Source organism: Diadema setosum, chromosome 15, assembly GCF_964275005.1.
Source record: "Diadema setosum chromosome 15, eeDiaSeto1, whole genome shotgun sequence".
NCBI classification, from domain to species: Eukaryota; Metazoa; Echinodermata; class Echinoidea; order Diadematoida; family Diadematidae; genus Diadema; species Diadema setosum.
The window spans coordinates 15835774-15858437 of NC_092699.1; the positions used below are offsets into that span (position 1 = coordinate 15835774).

Genomic DNA, 22664 nt, shown 5'->3' on the forward strand with positions numbered 1-22664 from the left:
GTCGAAGAGAAATTAAGATTTTTGTAGAGCATGTCAGTAATCCCTTAGCGCCAAGTTCTGTCCTTTGTGTTCACATGTAGATATGCAGTTCCAAGAGCATCCAAACTTGTGCTAAACTTGGAAGAAACAGATCCATGACATGCTTTACAATAATCCATATTTCTCTGACCACTTAACCAAACTGAATGGGGTTTTCTGCGAAACGTAGCAAAGATGTATTTTACCTGAAATGGCGTTCTGAAAGTTAATCATATTAGAAGTTATCAATGCGAAAATCAGATTTATATATATATATATATATATATATATATATATATATATATATATATATATATATTGAAAATAAGGAAGGAAAAACTGACCAGAAATAATTGTAATAATAAATAGCGAAAACTTTGAGCAAAGAAAATGGGTTTTCATCGGGATTCGAACCCGAGACCTCCGGATTACTAGACCGGTGCTCTACCGACTGAGCTATTGAAAGCCCTAGATCGGTGTCCGTCCCAAACCCTTAACTTTCTTTGCTCGTGTGGTCAGAAGCTATAGTGTGTATATGTGTGCCACACACACACACACGTTATATATTATATATATATATATTGGGAGGTGGGACATTGTATATCATATTCATATAATATAATATATATACATGTGTATACTTATATATATATATATATATATATATATATATATATAGTGTGTGTGTGTGTGTTGTGTGTTTTTTTTGTCTCCGCATTATGATGATTAGTCAATTCAACAATGACTGGCACGCTCCGAAAAAAAAAAATACCACAAAGCTTAAGGACAAGTTCACATTCGTATGCATGTGAATTGAGAGAATGCAGTATTATTATTAAAACACATCATTGAAAGTTTGAGGAAAATTGGACAATCTGTTCAAAAGTTATGAATATTTGAAATTGCAGTACGGCCATCGCTGGATGAGAAGACGACTACAGCTTGCGATGTCACATGTGTAGAACATAAAAGAAACTTTAAAATATTTTCTCTTTTCTTTCAAAAGAAAAGAGCACTTGACTTGCTTCTTTCAGAAGGCTGGGAGATGATAGTTATTACCCATAACATGCGTCAGTGGCAAGTTGAGGGAATGTTTACTTTTTTTTCTTTAAAAAGAAATCAAGTTTTCTTAAATTCTCTGTATATTTTCGTTTTATTTTTCTACGCATGTGACGTCATAACCTGTGGTAGTCTTTAATTCAGCAGTGATATTGCATAAACTTTAAAAATTCACAACTTTAGAACGGATTGCTCGATTTTTCTCAAACTTTCACTGATGTTTTCTACTCGTGTTACTGCAATCACTCAATCCACATGTAGACCTATATGAAGATGAACTTGTCCTTTAAATCAGTGCGGGATAGCGACGTGTGATCATGGTGCTCCTTGTTGTGACCAAATGTGATATCATTTGTGTTAGTGATAATAAAAAAGAGACAACAGGAGTTATCGACCTCTATGGGCTAGAGTTGCTATCCAAGGTCAATGGTATTTGTGCGACGGTGTTTGTGCGAAGCAGTAGGAGACATCGGTTGTCATCTCTCCTAAGAACAAAGGGTGAAATCGACGTAAATCAATCAATTCTTGTAAAATGTTGCTGGTAAAAGGTAACGACAGAACAAGAGAAAAACAGCAGAGTCTCCGCCCCATCACTTCTCTTCTATTCTCGCTCGTGCTGGTGTGGTGTCACATTTCGTGAGAAGAAACTATGCTATTACGCAAGCGTGGAATCAAATTGTTTTTCACAAGAAGATGGCATGGCTCATTCCAAGATGTCTTACCCAAAAAAGTCCGTCTCACATGCCAGATGTAGGCCTTACAAACGAATTACCGAACAAAAGTCCAGTTCACCAACATGATTTTACAGAGCGTATCAGCTATGGAGAGCGCAATGTTGGTTGTTAGGAAAGGGGAACTCTTCCTCTTTCCAATGATACCTAATTATGTTGACAAACGCCATGCATGACTGTGCACATGAATTGCGCTTTTTCCGTTTGCGTGTTATTGTGAAGGAACAATGCATGCATGTCTTAATGCATGGATGAGATCTGTCAATGAAAAGTGGCCAAATCATATTAGACCAGCCTGCACGACTGCAGGTTCGTGTTTAGGGTTTCTTCTAACCTTTTATGCTTCATGAACTTCAACATGGCCATGATCTCGATAACCTGGTCCTTCACCCATAAATGCTTCACCATTATCCATTTTTCTGATCCATTTTTTTTTTTTCATATTCAAGACATGGTTTGTAGCTGCCAGCTATGTGGTTTTTTTTAATTCATGTTCCATATTCCACATTTCATACAAGTTTTGTATTCCATTTGATCTTGAAAAAGAAATGTTTTCTTTTAACAGAAAGGTCAGTTTGAAACAAAAATTGCACAAATGTATAAGGACGTATAATTGACGTGTGATATGAGGAACCCACTAAAAAGCAAAGCTTGTAGGATGTGGGTTCCAAAAATATAATATAGGCTTTTAGTACAGTATATCAATGTCAAAAGTGTTGAATATGAACAGAGAAAATGGACTGTGTGGGTTGCCTTTAATTGGACTGAGCAAGTTTTCGGACAGATGGCCATGTTCAAGGTTATGATCCATAAAATGTTAGGAGACACCCTAAACACAAGCCCTAAACACAAACCTGCATTTGTAAAGGCTGGCCTATTTGGCCACTTACATTGACAGAATGAATCCCATCCATGCAGTGACCCAGCAAAACACATAACGTTTTCAGAACGTTTCCTAAACACTTTTTGAGGTTCCGTACGTCTTCAGATAAAATGGACGTTTTAAAAACGTATATATAACGTCAAAGTTGCGAATTAGAATTTACCGCAAAGCACAGGGGTTTTTTTTTGAAAACGTTTTAAAAACATCAATGAACGTTATAAAACGTTTTTATTACGTTTGCTACGTCGACTTCGTCTTTAATGAATGTTTAAAAAACGTTTTTATCTGGTCCGCTACGTCTTCGTCATTGGTTTCTTTTTTTTTTTCAATTCAATTAAAAGTTTATCTCATTTTTCGACAAAACATATGCTTCACTTTCTTTGAGAAACAGAGAATAAGGTAAATCGAACATAGTGAAATGAAAAGACTGTACAACAAGGACCTATAATACATTGTATAGTAAAAGAGAAACAGAAGTGATCGAAGTGAAGTACATGCCGTTGCTTAAAGTGCGAAAAATGGAGGGACCCACCAAAAAGACAGAGCTTGTAGTATGTGGGCCCCTCTGGAAAAGAACATCGATGGAAAGATAAATTGAAGCATCGTAAATACAAACTAGAAATGTCGCTAAGGCGACTGTATATGCCTCCGCCATAATGAATGGTTCTCCTAATAGGTCTATAGTACAATGCTTGACAATGTGTGATGACAGTTTCACATAACTGGCAAAATATTAAAATGACAGGTTTGACACAAATGTGCTGAACGTTCACTTTCCTTGAACTAGGTTTACTTCCAGGATGACTGACTAAATTGTCAGAATGTTGGTATTTGAGGATTTGAGGATTTTTACTTGACTTCTGACCCTTTTATAAGTTTATGCACTGAGTAATTTACAAGATATGGAGAAAAAGTGTAATTTCAGTATGGTAAAATATTTGTATTTAAATGTGGCCTTTGACCCTCGACCTCTGACCTTAAAGTTCCAAAGAGAATACTGTTGGGTAGAACATGCATAAATATGTAATAAGTTTCATGATGCTATATGTATTGAGTTATTTTCCAGATATGGAGGAAGAAGGGAAATTTAGCACTTTCCCTTGACCTTTGACCTTTTGGCAAGAAACTTTCCACAGAATATCTATTGGGTAATACATGTATATATCAAGTTTTAAGAAAAAATCCTGCAGGCATTGCATAAATATGAAGGAAGTAGTGACATTTTGAGAAGTTGACCTTGACCTTTGACCCCCTGACCTTTGACCCACGACCCCCCAATTTCCTAGATAAACACTGCCAGTCAGTACATGCATTTTTATAGTATACTATAAAGTTTCACAAAGATACCTTGAACCATTTGCGAGATATGGAGAAAAGCGTACAATTTCAACTTTTCGACTTGATCTTTGACCCTTGACCTTTAACCTCATGACCCGAAACTCTCTCTGGAGAATCTTTATTTGGTATTACATGTATACACTAAGTTTCAAGAAAATACTTTCAGGCATTGCATGGATATGGGGAAATAGTGAAATTTTGAGCATGCATGTGACCTCGACCTTTTGACCTTTGACCTTGAGCATGTGGATCCAAAGGTTGATAGGCACAACTTCACCCCCTCATACATTATGCCTGCCAAGTTTCATAAGGATACCTCACACGGTTTATTAGTTATACTGTCCTCAAAATTGATTACGGACGGACGGACGGACGGAAGGACGGACGGACGGACGGACGGACAGACGGAAGGACGGAAGGACGGACAACCCGAAAACATAATGCCTCCAGCGCCACTTCGTGGCGGAGGCATAAAAATAAAGAAGAGGAAGAAGTCTGGAAGCCCACTGAAAATTAAATTAACAGATAAATACACTTTCATAGACGCGAACAACCATGAAACAGGACTAGACAACAAAACAACTACTGAAGAAAAGGCTGTACAGGACAAAACAGGATGGACAAGACTGACAAACAGAAGACAAAATAGCAGACAAGAACGCACAACGGAGACAGCGATCTCCGGCAGAAGCATGCCAAGAGAAACAGAAGATAGTTGTGGGGAAAAAGTAATATTTTAACGCCTGAAAAAAAGACAAGGAAATAGAGGGACGTATGAACAGGAGTAACATACGGAAATTCAACTAGACGCTTTGGGCAAAATGGCATAGATGACAACAAACATCCAGAACTAAAATACCATTAATTCTCCGAAGAGGGGAAAAAGTGAGCAGGTCAGTATGTAAGAAAGAAGGCCAAATGGCTAATTCAGTACTGTAGAGTCATACGATTGCAATAAAAAAAAGACTTCAATCTCCTCTTGAAAGAATATATGGATGTCATGTCATGATTCAAAGAATTCCAATAATTTGGGCTTACATAAATAAGTGTGTTTATTGCAAAAATCGTTCTTAAAAGTGGTAAATAATCATTCTTATAAGAGGTAAATCTTTATCGTGAATATTCATACATATTTATGAATATTCAAATGAGAAAATCTAAAATTTGAAAACTAGATAAAAGACATTGAAATCTGAAGTATTTATGCTGGATTTAAACTTTCTGGCCCGAATTCACGAAGGTGGTACAAATGAAACCATGGTTTAAACCATGGACAAAAACCATGGAGTGCCAAGTGTCGCATGGAATATTTCGTTACGAAATCAGTCATTTCGTCGATGAAATGATTATTTTGTAACAAAATGACAACATTTTGTAACTAAATGAACATTTCGTCCACGAAATGATAATTTTGTTTAACAAAACGGTCATTTTGTCGACGAAATGACCAATTTCGTATCGAAATATTCCGTGCAACACTTGGCGCTCCATGGTTTTTGTCCATGGTTTAAACCATGGTTTCATTTGTACCACCTTCGTGAATTCGGGCCTCTGTGTTTAAAATCGTGCCTACTTTATTGTTCAGTTATTCACAATTTCAAATTGTGCTATGAAGAGGTATTTTCATATGTTAATAGGCCTAATTATGTGATTTAACTTCAGTAACCATGTCTTCATGCATTACATTTTTGCCGGTGTATAAAAAAAAAATGTGATACAGATTGATATGCAGTAGGCATAGGTGGTAGGACACTAGAAACAGGTTAGGATTGGATCAAATAAGAGTAAGATTAGGGTACATAACATCCCAGATTGTGCCTGTATTACAATTTCATAACCATACTTTTTTTCTTAATGCCCCATGAAAAATAAACATTAGACGTTCTTAAAAGGTTTTCTGGACGTTCTAGACGGATATGAAAGGTTCTCTAAACGTTCTGGAAAGGGTCATAAGACTTCTAAGACGTTCTTAAAAGTTCTTTGAACATTAAAGACGGTTTTCAAAGCTTTTTCTGGACGTCCGCTGAACGTCCACAGAACGTTTTGATTTTTGAATATTCTTAAAAGGTTTCCTGCATGACGTCTATAATGTCCAAAAGGTTTTCTGCAGGTCCCTAAAAAGTCTGAAAGGTTTTGTATAGGATTTTTAAACGTTTAATAAACATTTTTATAACGTCCATTTGAAACGTTTTAAATACATCGAAAACCTTCCACAAAAAGACGTTCTGAAAACGTTTTGACAAAACGTCCAAATAACGAACTTGGATCGTTTCAAGAACGTTCAGAAAACGTCCAAATGTTAGCTGGGGAGACATGCATTGTTACTTCACAGTAACATGCAAACTTGGAAAAAGAGCAATTTGTCATTGTTGTCTTTAAAATTCATGTCTTCAGTCATACATGACATTGTTTGTCAACATAATGAGGTACCAATGGAAAGAGGAAGAGTTCGTCTTTCCAAACATTCAACGTTGTGCTCTCCATAGCTGACAATTATGAAATAGTAGCCCTCCAAATTTGGATTATCTTTTTTTTTTTTTTTTTTTTATATGCACTGTATAATCAAATGCTATACATGTTTTACCCTTTGCATGCTCTTGGAGCCAGTTGGCACATATTGGCACAAAAGCTTGCCAAACATTGCAACGAATGATGCAGGCGACCTGTCTTACCCCTTAAGCAGTCTTGAAAGGTATTGGATGTGAGCAGGTGTATGGGGGTAGCTAGGTATAAGGTCCTTACAGGAAAAAAGAATAGTCCGTAAGTTGTGTAAGTAGTTAAGTGGCCTTTTTGTAAGGATGCTAATGATCATGACAGTTTTATGTAAATCGCTACACGTATATCGATGATTATGGTCACATCCCTACACAACCCAAGTGAGAAATTGAAGGGGGAATCATAATCTTTAAAATTGTATCAAACAATATGTGCCTCAAAGGAAGTGATGCCTCAAATATTCAACCTGCTGTCTGCTATAATCTGGCTGGTTATAGAGAGGGACTCTGGGTATTTCAGAATCCCGTATACATGTATATAGGATCTTTGATAGTGGGGGCACTGTAAAGCATTGTGGATAATGGAGTATAGGCGACCTGACTCTGAGGATCAGAGTTCGATTACCGTCCAGTATGTATTACGTCCTTGGAATTTGACGAGGCTGCCTTTAATAAAAAGGACATTATTATTGTTATTATTATCATTGTCTCTATCTTCACAAGATGTCTCTTGGAGATCAATATCACGTCAAGTTCCATTCTGGAATCTTAGACTTCTAGTACTTTTCTCAGGATTCGCACCGTCCCCAGCAATGCTGCTTTTTGGAGCGTTTGCACTCGATCGGGCACACCCACATCGTCCAAGTGCCGTCGCAGCTGCTTTGGCGTCGTTTCAAGTGCTCCAACGACAATAGGGATCACTTTCGTTTGCATATTCCACAGGCGGCAAAGTTCTCTGGCAAGGTCCTGGTTGCAACTGATTGACAAATTGCCCTACATCGACGTATATAAGCACTGAATTGATCAGTGTTTTAGTAGTAGCCATGATAAAAAATCGTGGGCGTACATACTCGAGCAGGATTCGAACCTCCGACCTCCTGATCATCGGACAGGCGTCATCTCCACTAGACCACCGACAGCAAGTGTTGGTTCTAATCCTTTCCGCATGTAGCGGGTACTGCGTAATTATTCAAATTCATGAAATTCTTCCTTCGAGGAGTTTTTCATTGCAACAGGTAGAGATGAAGCTGAATAACCATTGCCGAAATAGTATGCGCATTCGAGTTTTTAGAATGCACAAATGCGAAATTGGTTGCCACATGAGTTAATTTGAACGACGAAAGACTCATTTGAATGAAGTATTTTCGATGCCTGAGCAAATTTGACGAAAAGGAATGCTTCTAATGTGAAATTGAATGACAAAACAATGAAATTGCCTGGGAAAACCTATTTCATTACCATTAGAACTACTGCTGCTATACTCCTGCTATTCTTCTTCTTCTTCTTCTTCTTCTTATTATTATTATTATTATTACTATTACTATTATTATTATTATTACTATTATTATTATTGTTATTGTTATTATTATTATTATTATTATTATTATTATTATCATTATTGTTATCATAGTCATTATTAGGGAAATCAGCTAAGCGTCTTCCACATCATCCCAGAACATTAGTGCACTTGATAAACATGTAGTAAACATTCAACATTCCGAGATTCTTACAGAAAAATCCACTTTTATGGCCTATATTCATATGAATTAAAAATCCTAAACAGTCTTGAGTGATGCAAAGCATTTTTTAGCAGCCGTTTAAAAAAAAAACTCACAATATTTCGGAGCATTGGATTTTTGTTTGTTTGCAATCTGCTGTTCAGTTTTGATGAAATATTCTCTGTCCTTATTTCTCTGTGATTTCTTTGAGATTTCTTGTTACGTAGTGAGGCATATTGTGGGGGAGGGGGTTATGAATTTGTCAGTCGAAATAGAATGAATTTTCCCTTCCGTCTACTAAAAGATTTTAGCCAGGGAGAAATTTTGAAAGAAACAAAGAAACGATTAACACTGTTACCTAGTTTCCGGAGATTAACCATAACCAATAGAAATATGTCTGTACAAAGGGGGTAGGTTTATGACAATACAATGGATATGATATATATACATTTTTTTTCTTTCTTTTTTATGTACAGATATTATGAAACACTTCTAAGGAAGCTCTAACACAACATGTGGTCGCGACGTGACCGGCCGGTGGTGATAACCTTGTAAAGCGCTTGAAAATTGACAAGCGCCTATCTGACGTGTCTCTGTGGTGCTAGTTAGACAATTGGAAAGGTACATGAATACCGGCAGTTTACGTGACAGAAACGGCTGCGGTTGTCATCCATTGCACAACATCTGGAGCTTTTGCTGAGTATAGTGACGATATTTGGTTGTCTAAAAAGAAACGAAAAAAAAAAAAAAAGAGAGAGGAAAATCAATCTTTGCTCCAACAGGAAACATGTAGATTAGCCACATGTTTATAGGTCAACCATATTCGCGGAGCTTATTCTTGCCTACCTATAACATGCTTTCAAACTACTATTTCGGTGTAGTTGGCATAATTGGATTTTAATCTCACATTTTACCTTAGATTCTATTGTAAATCTCTATATAAATTTAGATTCAACTGAAGACACCAAAATACTAGAGTATCTACAGCCATGATTTTGCCTTTCTGCAACAGAAGAAAATAATACAGTGGACAACAACACCTGCAAAAACTACAAAACACGGGGAGCGTTAAAAGCAGATACTATTATCAGGTATTCAGTCAGTAGAGCAAAAGGTAGTAAGCAATCTTAGGTAAATCAGTCCGAGTAGTAAAGAATAATACTTGATGTGCGGTAATCAGTCCGAATGGTAAAAGGATAGTATCCGATCTGAGGTAACCAGTAAGGATAAACCTCTGATCGTGATATGCCCATGAACCCGCCTCCCTATAGATCACTCTGAGGTTGCCGGCATAGACCTATATATTAGCCTATATAAGCGACGACAGTTGGTATACCAGTCAGAAAGAAAATTAATGAACAAATGAACGAATAAATAAATAAATAAATAGACAAATGAATAAATGAATAAATAGATAAATAAATAAATAAGTAAATAGATAGATAAATAAATAAATAAATCATTGTGTCATAAACCATATCAAAGATTATTTAATTGGCTGTCAACCTGGTAGCTTTATACGAAAGGAAACTTACGCATGAGTGAACCATTCGTTCTTGTCCTCCGAGGCAGAAAAGTAAAAATTGCAGAAATTGACATATTGAAATTCATTTGTAAATGTCTTTCGAGATAGAAATGATAACAAAAGACCCATTTAACGCAGTGAGAGACATGAATGAAATATCAGAAACAAGTTTTCGTTCCCTTCTTTCTCTTTATATTCTCAGACAAAAACATAGTAAGAGGGGGAACTGAAGGAGGAACATAAGAATTTTCTGCCAACTCAACTTAAACATTTATAGGGAGTAAGCCGCAAAGATGATAAAATCGACAGAATTTCCTTATTTCAGGAATTTAACAGTGCATGAGACAAATAATTCAAGAACAAAATATTATTTCAAATTTTCTTAATTTAGAATAACGTTTCAAATCTTTACCATTTTTGTTACCATTGATTCTTCTCTAATGTCTTTGGCTGTGGATTTGACAGAAGATTCTTCATTTTCCTCCATTATTTTTGCCTTTCTTTATCTTGGGATGATTATAGAGACATAGAGATCATAAGTCCTTTTTTTTTGCAAATCAATTAGCATTTTTTATTGTGTTGAATTTGTATTTAGTTCTCGTTGTTATACGGAAGAGCACATACGTTTGAAAAACAACTTGTCATTTTTTTTTGATTTTTTTCCTTTGTGCCTTTCAATAGAAAAACGAATGTGTTCACTCATGTGTAAAGTTTCCTTTTTTATTGACCTACTAGGTTGATAGCCAATTAGATTATTTTAACATGCTACAGTGTTGATTAAACATTATCATTAGCAGAAGAGTCTATGAGCAAGATGAACTTGAAAAAGTGTTTCTTTCTTTCTTTCTTTTTTTGCTGAGTGTACATTGGCATAACAAGGATTGGGGGGGGGGGGGCCTCCCTCCCCAAGTTAGCACTTTGGTACATGTTTTTGGTATGTTTTACCGTTCTCGAACAGTCTCCGTGGTTTAAGTATAGGTGTCAGCATTTTGATGTACAAATGTACATTTAATATTTTAACAATACGTCTACAATGAAAATCATTAATACTGTCTGCTAAGCATGAAAATAGAAATAGTGTGAACACGACTTCCCATTAGCGACGACTTCATGTAATGAGCGGGAGGGGTGCTTTATAGGCGAAATACTTTAACCCTAACAAAAGAAAATATCACCGGAAGAGGCCGGTCTATACTCGAGTGTTATTGAGGCAAACATATATAAATATGTATATATATATATATATATATATATATATATATATATATATATATACTGTATATGTATATGTATATATATATATATACTGTATATATATATATATATATATATATATATCATGGTGGGGGAAGTAGAAACTAAAAGTAACTCTTGGCACTGCAGAAAAATGCCCTAATTGTTGTTGGGTTTTTTTTTGCCAGTCTTGATGTAAGAAGGAAGGATTTTGAAGGACAGAGAAAAGGAAAGATTCATGCAAGGATCTTCACTGTATGTCCATGTATAATTTTTTTTTTTTTTGGGGGGGGGGATGGGGGAGGGGCAACCCTATACCCCCGATCGACGCCCTTGACAATCGTGACAGGCTGTAACATGTAGGTGTAAAATGTACGAACGCTCGCGTATCCCATACGCTAAACAACGTAGGGTCTTATACCAAAATTTTCAGACTTGCTTTCAGCAAACCTCACTTTAATCTTTTTTTTTTAATCCTGAAAAGAAAATGTCAAAATACAAAAAGAAAAAAAATGTAGGGAAGGATGTCAGGTATAGGTCTAATAAGGCATTATAATCTCGGTGTAAGCTCTTGTACCTTAAGATTTCTATAATTCTAAAGGACAAGTCTACCTTCATAGACATGTGGATTGCGTGAATGCAGCAATGGATACCACTAGACCACATCAGTGAAAGTTTGAGGAATATCGGACAATCCGTTCAAAAGTTATTTATTTTTTAAAGTTTCTGCTCTGTCACTGCAGGATGAGAAGACTACTACAGCTTGTGATGTCACATGTGTAGAACGATATAAAGAAAATATAGAGAACATTCAACGTTACTGATTATTTTCACTTTTCTCGCATATTACAAGCACATTTGACCTACCTCTTTCAGAAAGGAGGGGAATGATATTACCCTTAACATAACGTCTGTGTCAAGTCAAGGAAATGTACACTTTTTCCCCAAAATACAATTTTGTGAAATTTATATTTTCCTTAAGTTGTTCTACGCATGTGACATCAGCAGTGACTGCGCAAATACTTTTAAAATTCATAACTTTTGAACGGATTGTCCGATTTTCCCCAAACTTTCACTGATAATGTTCTACTAATGTTGCATTCACTCAATCCACATGGAATATGAAGTTAGACTTGTCACTTTAATAAGGCTCGCTCACAAATGCCTTTACGAACTGCTACGAACGCCGCAGCCGTAAGAACCATTTTTAGACAATTTCGTGAGATCTTAGAAGGCCACACGAAACCAGTGTTCGCAGACCTTTCTTAAACCAATCGTAAGTTTGCAGCCTCCTTTCCGTTAAGCGGCCTTACGAACATCTTCAGAACAACGTAAGAACCACGCAAGATGTTTCTAGATTTCGTTGCAGGGTCACGAGACAATTTTAGAAGCCTCAAATTCTTGAGAGGATCGTAAGAACGTCCTAAGTTGTTCACAGAGATTTTTACGGCGTTCATACGAACAACTCGTTGCATTCATAAGACGCTCGAAAGCTGCTCGTAAGGAGTGCGTACACAATAATGTGCTATTATTTTGGGTTTTATAGGGAGTAGGCCTACTAATCGAAACATGAAGTTCTAATGTTCACTCTCTTCATGGTGTTCGACGGGGAAGCATTTCCTGTTATTGAAATGTGAGACTAAATATCACTTTCAACAGTCATTTTTTGTGCAACCAGACAAAGTATACACAAATTCCTTAGATTTTCTTACGAACAACTTGAGAATGCCGTGAGTTGCACGTACTACCATCTTGCGACAAGAACAACAACAACAGCAAAAATATATATATCGTAGTATGGCCGTAAGCATGAGGTAATGAGAACTCAAGGCATTCTTGCAAAAAACGTACGAACTCTGAGGCCATTGTATAAACGAAAATTGCTTCGTTTCCCAATGTTTTAAGTTGTTGTTCTTGCGAATTATGAAACGGCGTTTGTACAGAATTCGTATACGAACAGGGAGATTCGTACAAACCTTGGTGGCCATAGCTTAACTTTGGATAAGGCTAAAGGTTGCGGCCTCACATGCATCTGATATATACACGCAACTTTATATCCTTTTTTATTCGCCCTTTGAACTTGGGACAGGGGGGGGGGGGGCATTGCCCTTTTGGCTACGCATTGGCGTTGATTCACTCTCCAAAACGCGTCCGTGCGGTAGGGTTGTACGAAGACAGTCCAGGAGGTGGACTAGCTTTGTACGCAGCCATGGGCGTGGCTGTCATAGTCCGTCTATACAATATTTCATTATTGGTACATTACATATGATTATATTCATATTCATTTTGTGAGTTGGATATAATAATATGGTTAAAATAGTGGAAATTGGTCGATAAGTTATACTTCGTGAACAAAAATGCGGAAAAAATCAAATCAAATCAATAATGATGAGGATATCACTGATGATGATAAGAAGAAGATGAAGAAGAGCAATAAAGATACAAGAAGAAGACTTCGAAGAAGAAATCTATTGAGTGTTAATGATAACACGATAAGATTAACATCAGTAATCACTCACAAGAACAACGACAACAACAACAAAAAAAAAAAAAAAACAAACAAAATATATCCCAAAACGGGGTGGGGGGGGGGGGGGGGGGCTAATAACAATGTCATCTCCCATTTTGTGAGGTGGGGGATGAATACATCTCCCCCTCCGGCTCTTTCTTCACTCCTAGCTGGTTACAGACAACAAATGCACATGCACGTAACATGATTTTTGTATAAGTATATCAATGGAAGTTTGCAGAACTTCGAACAGAGAAGCACACTATTCTAATTTGATTTCTTTTCTTTATTATTTATTCATAATTCATATGTTAGCTTTTATTGTACTGTTTCCAGGTTCAATAGAACAAACGTTGATAAAAAAACAAAAAAAAACTGATACTACTCGTACACTTTCTGTCTAAACCTGAATGCTGTGTGAAACAATAGAAGAGTTTGTTTGCAAAAACCGATAAGTCCATTTTTTAAGATTTTGAAGTATGGTCTCTGTCATAATGTACAAAATAATACCGTTTAAATGATATATTGGTCACCACATATAAAGGTAAATTTTTGAAGTTATGGTCAAAAGAAGCAGAAATTTTTTTTATTATTCTCTATATTTTTCTTGACCTTTAATCGCAAATATCTCCATTTGGCAAATAACTCTTTGAGTGCGTGATAGAGTGTCGATTGGCACAGAATACTGGACACACTGTCCACTGTCCCTATTGTACAGAAAAATATTAAGTATCTTTCTGTCCCAGATACAACACATCAAAATTGTATTGACTTTGTTGTTTTATCTATGAATAAAATGTATGGTGTAGATTCTTCGTTTTTTCTCTGCAGAAATTTGTGCACAGCGGTGCAGATGGCACGATGGACACACTGATCTAACCACTTCAGAATTTCATATAGGTACCTTTCAATTGGTTCATCACATCGGCATGAGGTGTGTTTAACAATTATTTTTTTTTTTTTTTCGAGGGAGGTGACGAGACTGAGAGGAAGATAGCAGGTGCGTGCTAATAACTATATGACGTATGAAATGTGCTGGCCAATCAAATCAGAAAACGCAAAAGGCCAGTCCCGTCGTAGTGAAACGTTTAAAAATCAGACGAGTAGAAGGATCCACCTCATTTCCTTCCTGTCGCGGAGTAGGAGAACAGAACTTAACATTGCTCATCCACCTCGTCCTCTTCTCTTCTCAAGAGCGGGAAAACCAGTGACAAGATGAAGTACCCGTTGGGGCTTGCTCTTTTGGCCCTGACAATGCTTGTCCATGGCACTCGGGCAAATCTCTTTTCGCGTAAGTTGCTGTTCAACTTATTTTGACACTGAATATGGATACATTATACAGTCGACTCCCGTTATAGCGAAATCTCCTTTTTCTTTCGTTATATCGAAATTTTGTTAAATAACCAAATAAATAAGCAATGAAAAACATAGAGCGGATGCTGTTGTAGCTCAAATTTTGACTTCGTTGTTACCGGAATTTTGTTAAAACCGTATTCGTTATTTGGGAGTGCACTGTACAGGACTCGACATTAGCGGTGGCCCGATGGCCCAACGCCAACAAAAATAGATGTAGGGCCACTACCGCTTAAGGAAAGATATGTGATGTGGCTCGATTGGCCCGTCAAATTTCATTGTCGACCACCAATGGAAAAAATTAGTGTAGAGCCTTGCGTTCTCACAACAACGCATGTATCTTTATCACGATATAGCAAACCTACTTTTAAAGGTATTGTTTACCATTGGAAGCAGTGATTTAAAAAATGCAATCACCTTTGATGCATATATTATAGTTCAGTTGTATCACAGAACATCCTATCATATTGAAATTTCGCAATAAAGCCTCGAATATACAGAGATATTACTATACTTCTCAGTAAACCATAACTGTATAATAGACGGTTAATTCTAGAAGCAATTTTATAACTTTTGTTTACAATTTTGTATCTTCAACAATATTTAACATCCATTATACTAATTAACATCTTTACATTGGTTGTTTCTTTCCCGAACTCACATTTTAATGTGCTTCTTTATATACACGTCAAACAGTTCTTTAATCGCCATCTTGACTATATGCGAGCTGTTAGGATTATACAGAAGCATAGAAACTTGCTCTTTACCAAGTGAATGAAATTAAACCTATTAAATTAAACAGTTCAGAAAAATGAAGTTGAACTTGATAAGCAATCGTTTGCCTTCTTTTCGAGTCTATAATACCTTAGCTTTCTTGCGAAGGATATTTCTCTTACTTAAACTACCCATATCACAAACCGACATTTTGTATTCTCTTGGCTTTGTTAGTCACATATATATGCATATATATACATATATGTATGTATACTATACATATTTAATGGTATCTTATCCTTTGGCTTCAACCTGAATCAAAAACCTTTCTTTCAGCTTGATATTGGACATTAGACAGCATTACATTCGCCACGCTATCCCATACTCCATTTTTTGATGTTTTGCGTATTGTTATATCGTCTTTATCACTTCAGTCAATTTTCATGACAACGTATTCGTTACCCCAAGGTTTCACAATCATATTTTTCTCAATTTGCTTTGTTTTGATTATGCAACCTTATTCTCTGTTACCGAAGAAAGTGAAATGTTTATGTTCTTTTCGAAAAATGAAATAAAGTTTGTCTGTTCTGCGTCAGAAGTGCGAAACAACCGATCCCAATACAGCTCACATTCAGCCCGGGCGAGGTACGTCATACCATAAGCGTCGCAAACCTAAAATCTGCCTAATATCTACCCCCGGCTACTTGAGAGAGAAGATCTTGAACGAACAAATATCCATTCACTCTTTATTTTTAAAAAGAAAAGATGATGTAAACGTTTCCGGTTTGTTTTTAAATTCTCTTTGTAATTATTGTGTAACATTCAACTCAACAGGCTTATTGTCACAAAGATGTATTGCTGTATATACGCCTAGATCCAAACAACTTCAGAATTTCATTTTCAGCGATCCTGAATATTTCTCCTTTGTCATAAGTAGTCATCTAGCTACGTTGTGAACAAAAATAAAGTTGTAAGCTTCCGTCTGAATAATAATATATTCCCCTTGTTGCTGTGCTGTACTGGAATATAAATGATTTTTTTTCTCGACCCTCGACGGTATATTGTTCACTACCATACCTTTAGCAAGCTGTCCATTCGTGAATATCATTTTAGAGTATTACACAACCTGAAAGTATCTTCTCACCTCCGAAATATAGCAACGATAGCAAATGATGATAATGATAATGATGTCGACGGCATAAATGCACATCTGCAACACGCATAAATATCACAATCAACAACGGTTCTGAGAGCCTGCCACGTACCAGAAAAGTTAAACTCAAAGCACAAGAAACAAAAGTAAAATGAATTTCAATGAGGCGGAATTAAGACTCTCACGTTGTACATTCAAGGTAGGGTGCATGAAACACATCATTTATTTTGTAATAGCTATTTAGGATAAGTTTTGTTCCTCATGAGCGAAACAGATGAACGGAAAGTCCTAAAATTTCAGTTTTAATATTCAGTTGTTGTTGTCTTTTTTCTGTGTAGAGAAACCTCATTGCAGTCAAGCTGTCTGGCTGTGGATGAATAACCTTTGTTATGAAGATATGCACCAAGTTTGAATACACATAATTTCTATGTGTAGGCCCCTGTCCTGGATGGAGATAAGGTTGAGAACATTCCCGCCAGGAGAATCGCATTTTTGTTCCTTATTTGTCAATTTTAATTTGCCAGTCAGCAGGAAGTGATGTTGAGATATTGCCACGTAATGAGATACACATTATGATTTGACACCACCCTTCGCTTGTTTCCTTTCTTATCCCAGCGAAGTGCACCGGCTTCCAGGCCCCTGCGAACGCCAAGAGTGTAAAGGTGTACAATGACGCTGGCTTCGTGTCCGACGACTATTCATCCGTAGACTATGGTGATCACGTACTTGTCACATGCAAGCACGGTTACACAGCCAAACCTGGCATCAAATATTATTGCGCTGGGATCGACTCGAAAGGCCAGTTGGTGTTCCAAACGTCGTCAGGCGTAACAGGGTTGACGCCGGAATGCATAGGTGAGTCATATTCTTTTCCGCCGTAACATGGCATCATGATAAACGTGATGAAAATTTTCTGTAATGTAGAGGTACACTGCAAAAAGCCCGGTGTTAAATATGAAACACCGAGCTGGTGTTAAATATCCGGTGCTCATTCATGGTGTTAGATTAACACCTCCGGGTGTCATTTCAAAATATAATTTTTTTTTTTTGTTGAATAGTTTCTTAGTTACTGCACTTCTTGTTAATTTTGAACTTCAACAAGACGATAAAGAATTTTCCGATAAAGTACTTGATTTTTGAAAAAATCTGTAAATACATTTACACCACAGTAACACCAGTTGGTGTGGTCCCCTATTGAAGCGACGATGGACAGGTGTTATACCATTGAAATTAACACCACCAATATCAAATCAACACCATGCGGTGTCATTATTGAATTAACTCTAGCGCAGTGTCAAAAATATCACCAGCCACAGTGTCAAATTAACACCACGAAGTGCCAGGCGAACATTTTTTAACACCGTCACAATACATTTCCTACACCTGTGGGTGTGGTCCTCTATTGAAGTTTGGTCGGTGTTAGATTTAAAACCCATGGTGTTAAATCTAACACCGATGTTTTTACAGTGTAACTATGACCACGTACACATATAGGACGAGAACAATGAGATACTAGAGAAGAGTTGCTTCTGTATTGCCTGATTGTATCACAAGTAGCCTACACAGGGTCCTGTGTCATAAAACCCTTGTCATCATTTTCAAGATAATCATAATAGTCCCAGTTTTCACAGTAGAACGAAAAGACAGCCAATACGCTGCGAAAGCTGAGAATACAGGAAAGGTCAATGGTATTGGAGCACGCATCCACATCACCAACAAACCAAATACATAGGTCTTACCCGATGTGGACTTATTTATCACATGTTCTGGGTCTTTGTAGTAGATGGGGGAAAAGAAAAGGAAATGGTGGGTCATAACCAGGGTACTAGATGCACAGAAGCTCGGGCTCGCTGAGGTACAGAGAGTAGTGAAATTAAACCGGAGCAACAGCAATTTTGAAAATCAAAAGTAATTAAAAAAAAGGGAGAGAAACTCACTGTGTTGCATAAGAAGTTTTTATTTTATTTTTTATTTAATTTTTTTTTTCTACTCTAAGAAAGAAGTATAGGTTTTCCCGGTCAATTTCGCACTTTTGTCAGTCCATTTGATAAAGGTTCATTCAGTTTAGCGAAGATCCTCGTCACTGCACATTTTGTCATTCAAAATTGCAAGTTGGTCGTTCAATCAATGAAATTTGCACATGTGCCTTTCGAATTCGTAAAACGGTCATTCAAATTCGCCAGCACTGGTCGAAAAGGGTATTTCAGTCATTCAATTTCGCGTATGGGCAGCCAAATTCCAAACATGTTCATTAAATTCAAATTAACGTCATGTTATGAAAACCTATATCGTAACTTAATTTTTTTTTAAAATAAATTATTATCGAGAGAATTCCAGAATTTTGGTCCAGAAAAGGAGATATAAAGATTTTGCAAAAACCTTCCTGTATAGTCAAAGACAAATTTTGTTCATAGGATTGACGGGTTTGGATGTGCATGAACAGTTTCGTTTTTAATAAACATGGCATCAAACACAAAGGGGAGAGAATGGTTGGTGAGTTTATACATAAATTGTCCTAATTGCAAACGATATAAATCATATATTTTCAAAATATTATTTTCGTCAAATAAATCTTTTGTATGACTTCTCCACGATTCGTGACAATTGATACGAAGAGCTTTTTTCTGTAATGATACTCTTACTGTACAAGTAGAAAAAGTATTTCCCCATGCGAGTAATCCCATAATTTAAGTAAGGTAGTATCAAAGTAGAGTATAACATAAAAAGTGCATTTTTGGAAGATAAAATTTGATTTTGTTTATAACACCTATATTCCTTGAAATAACACGACATACAGAATTAATATGTAAATCCCAGGTTAGTTTTATTGTCCAGAATCAAGTCTAGAAATTTGATAGAAGAGACTTCTTTTATGATCGTGTCTTCCAGGGAAATATTTTTCGGTAAATTTTCCAGAGAATTACTGAACATCATAGATTTATTTTTTTTTTCAGATTAATTGACAGTTTGTTCGCTTTTATCCACCGAAGTAATTTCATTAATTCACTGTTCAAAGTATCAATTAATCGTTCAGAATAAGATAAAAACACATTAGTGTTACCCGCAAATGATAAAAAAGAAAGGATGCTTGAAGAATTTGACATATTATCATTGACACAAAGAATAAATAAAAGAGGACCTATAGTAAGCTTCCTTGAGGAACACCACAGTTGACATTTTGCAAAGTCGATGTGTGACCGTTGATAAATACAAATTGTTTTCAATTAGCAAGGTAACTCCTCGACCACTCCAAGGCCTTTCCTCTGATACCACAATGTGATAATTTGTGAAGTACATTGTAGTATGCTGTGGTCTATATAATGCCTTGGAGAGGTCCAGGAAGACTCCGATAGTATGATGAAATTTATCTATAGCCTTTGAAACCTTATCAAGGAAGGTGTAGGATTGCATGATATGTGCTACGCTTTTGCCGAAACCAAATTGATGATCAGAAATAATTTTGTGGATGTCTAAGACCTTGAAAAGCCTTGTGTAGACAACCCTTTCTAATAGTTTCGAAACAGGAGTAAGCAAAGATATTGGTCTCTAGTTGGAGACATCTTCCTTTTCCCCCTTTCTTATGGCCAGGCATTACTTTGGAAACTTCCTTAACCTCAGGGACAACACCATTACTTATGGATAAATTTAATACATGTACAAGTGGATCGGCAATATTATTTTTAATACTTTTTAAAATAGCACTATCACTGCCGTCATATCCAGAACTTTTTTTATTTTTTTATTTTTCAAATTTTGAACTATAACTAATAATTCATTTCTTAAAAAATGCAAAGGCAAAAAGAACAATGAGTTAAGATTGGGGACTTCTAAACAATTTTGAAAATTCCGATGAGTCTCTGGAATATTTTGGGCAAGATTACTTCCTATTTGTGAAAAATACTGATGGAAGATACCCACTATGAAGGAAACATCATCAACAAAATAAATCACCATATTTAATAGATGTAATACGGGGTTTATCCTTATTTTTGTTGATAGCCGTATTAATTACTTTCCAAGTATCTTAATATCATGTTATAAAAAAAAACTTACAGAAAGACGTAGATACCCATGGAAGTCTAGGGGATCTTTTGTAATTTCTAGATTTTCTTTAAACAATTTTTAACAACAGGAATATGCTTATCCATTAGCGAAAGTAAAGTATTCATAAACAAATCACAGGCTTCATTTGTATCTTCGGTTTTATATACAGAAGACCAATGCACATTACCCAGGTCATTTTACAACCTCTCTCTATTACCAGGTGTAACCTTCCGGAGAGTTGACGCAGGGTCATTTAAAGTATTTTTTATTTTTTTATAATTTAGGGGAATGTGAGTGAAAATAGGGCATTGATCTGATAAATCTGAAAGAACAATACTGGAAACCGGGAAAGGGTTAGTATTACAAAATATATTATTATCAATACGAGATGCCGAATGAAGAAAAGATTGAGCAGTATTCAAAGTTTGAAACTTAAAAGTTTGAAACTTAGATAAATCTATATGAAAGGTGCATGGTCCCGGTGTTTTAGTCAAATGCGTACCCGGGCGCAGGAAGTCCGATCACAGTTCGGCTCATGATTCGGCTGAGGGGATGACAGCTTTAGCAAATTTCTTTTGTGATGTCATAATAACAAGCACATATGCACGCACCCTGGCATGACTACAGACTGCGCGATGCGCAGAGAAGACAACAAAGGCAACGTTACTTAGCAACACCTACGCACTTTACTCTTGATGACACAAAGAGATTTTCCCCAGTGACAGTGGTGGGGAGGAGAAAAATCTCTTTGTGATGACAGCTCAACTTCGGTAATCTTCGTATCAATGCTAACGGTGATCGGCAGTATCATCAACAGCGCCCTCTACACTACCGGGACTATGCCCCTTTAAAGGTGCATGGTCCCGGTGTTTTAGTCAAATGCGTACGCGGGCGCACGGCGCAAGTTTCCTATAGAGACCTACGCTATTGACTCCTATATCGCTTACGCTTTGGCCCACTTTCCCGAGTCCGAAGAAGTCCGATTCACTGTAGTCAGTGGTCGGATCACAGTTCGGCTCATGATTCGGCAGAGGGGGATGACAGTTTTAGCAAACTTCTTTTGTGATGTCATAATAACAAGCACATATGCACGCACCCTGGCATAACTACAGACTGCGCGATGCGCACAGAAGGCAACAAAGGTAACGTTACTTAGCAACACCTACCCACTTTACTCTTGATGACATGATCATGAGCCGAACTGTGATCCGACCACTGACTACAATGGATACGATCGGACTTGGGGAAACGGATCACAGCGTCGATTGCGTAGGTCTCTACAGGAAACTTGCTCCGTGCGCCCGCGTACGCATTCGACTAAACCACCGGGACCATGTGCCTTTAACGAGCTCAACTTAAAAAAAAAAAAAAAAAAAAAATATCGTACGCGAAGGTATTTGCGCATGTCCTTCTCAGCACCCGAGTTTTTGCGAGATATTCACAGACGGAGTGCATAGTGGAAGAATTCACTTGTTGACGCGATGAAGATCTACTATCCGTGACTAATTGACATGGTTTGTGAATATTTGAAATAAATCACACCCTTTAATGCTTACATCATATAAAATGAACTTATGATACCATTATTCTTATCACTGCATTCTATTGATATTTTCAAAACGACGTGGAGGCAAATTATAACAAACCTTTCTATTTATTGTTCACCCGACCCTTTCCAAGGTTGAATCACCTCATTCAATGATATTCAACGTTATAGAGATTCTTGTTATAATAGCACAGTAGAACTAAATTGGTCCCTCACTTGGAAAACAATAAAAATTGAAAGTCTCGTCGAGTAAAAATTGTAGTGTGGCAATTTGAGATACATAAATGATCATGCGCTCCCAGGGTATGATTAGATATATTACTCATTATAAAATGGGTTCAAGAA

At 36.7% G+C, this 22664-nt stretch overlaps 1 non-coding gene across 1 annotated transcript; it reads right to left on the bottom strand.

The window, feature by feature from the left end:
* Positions 1-411: 411 nt before the first annotated feature.
* Trnat-agu (transfer RNA threonine (anticodon AGU)) lies at positions 412-485 on the bottom strand. Its single transcript has one exon. It is a non-coding gene; the product is annotated as a tRNA-Thr (tRNA).
* Positions 486-22664: the final 22179 nt, after the last annotated feature.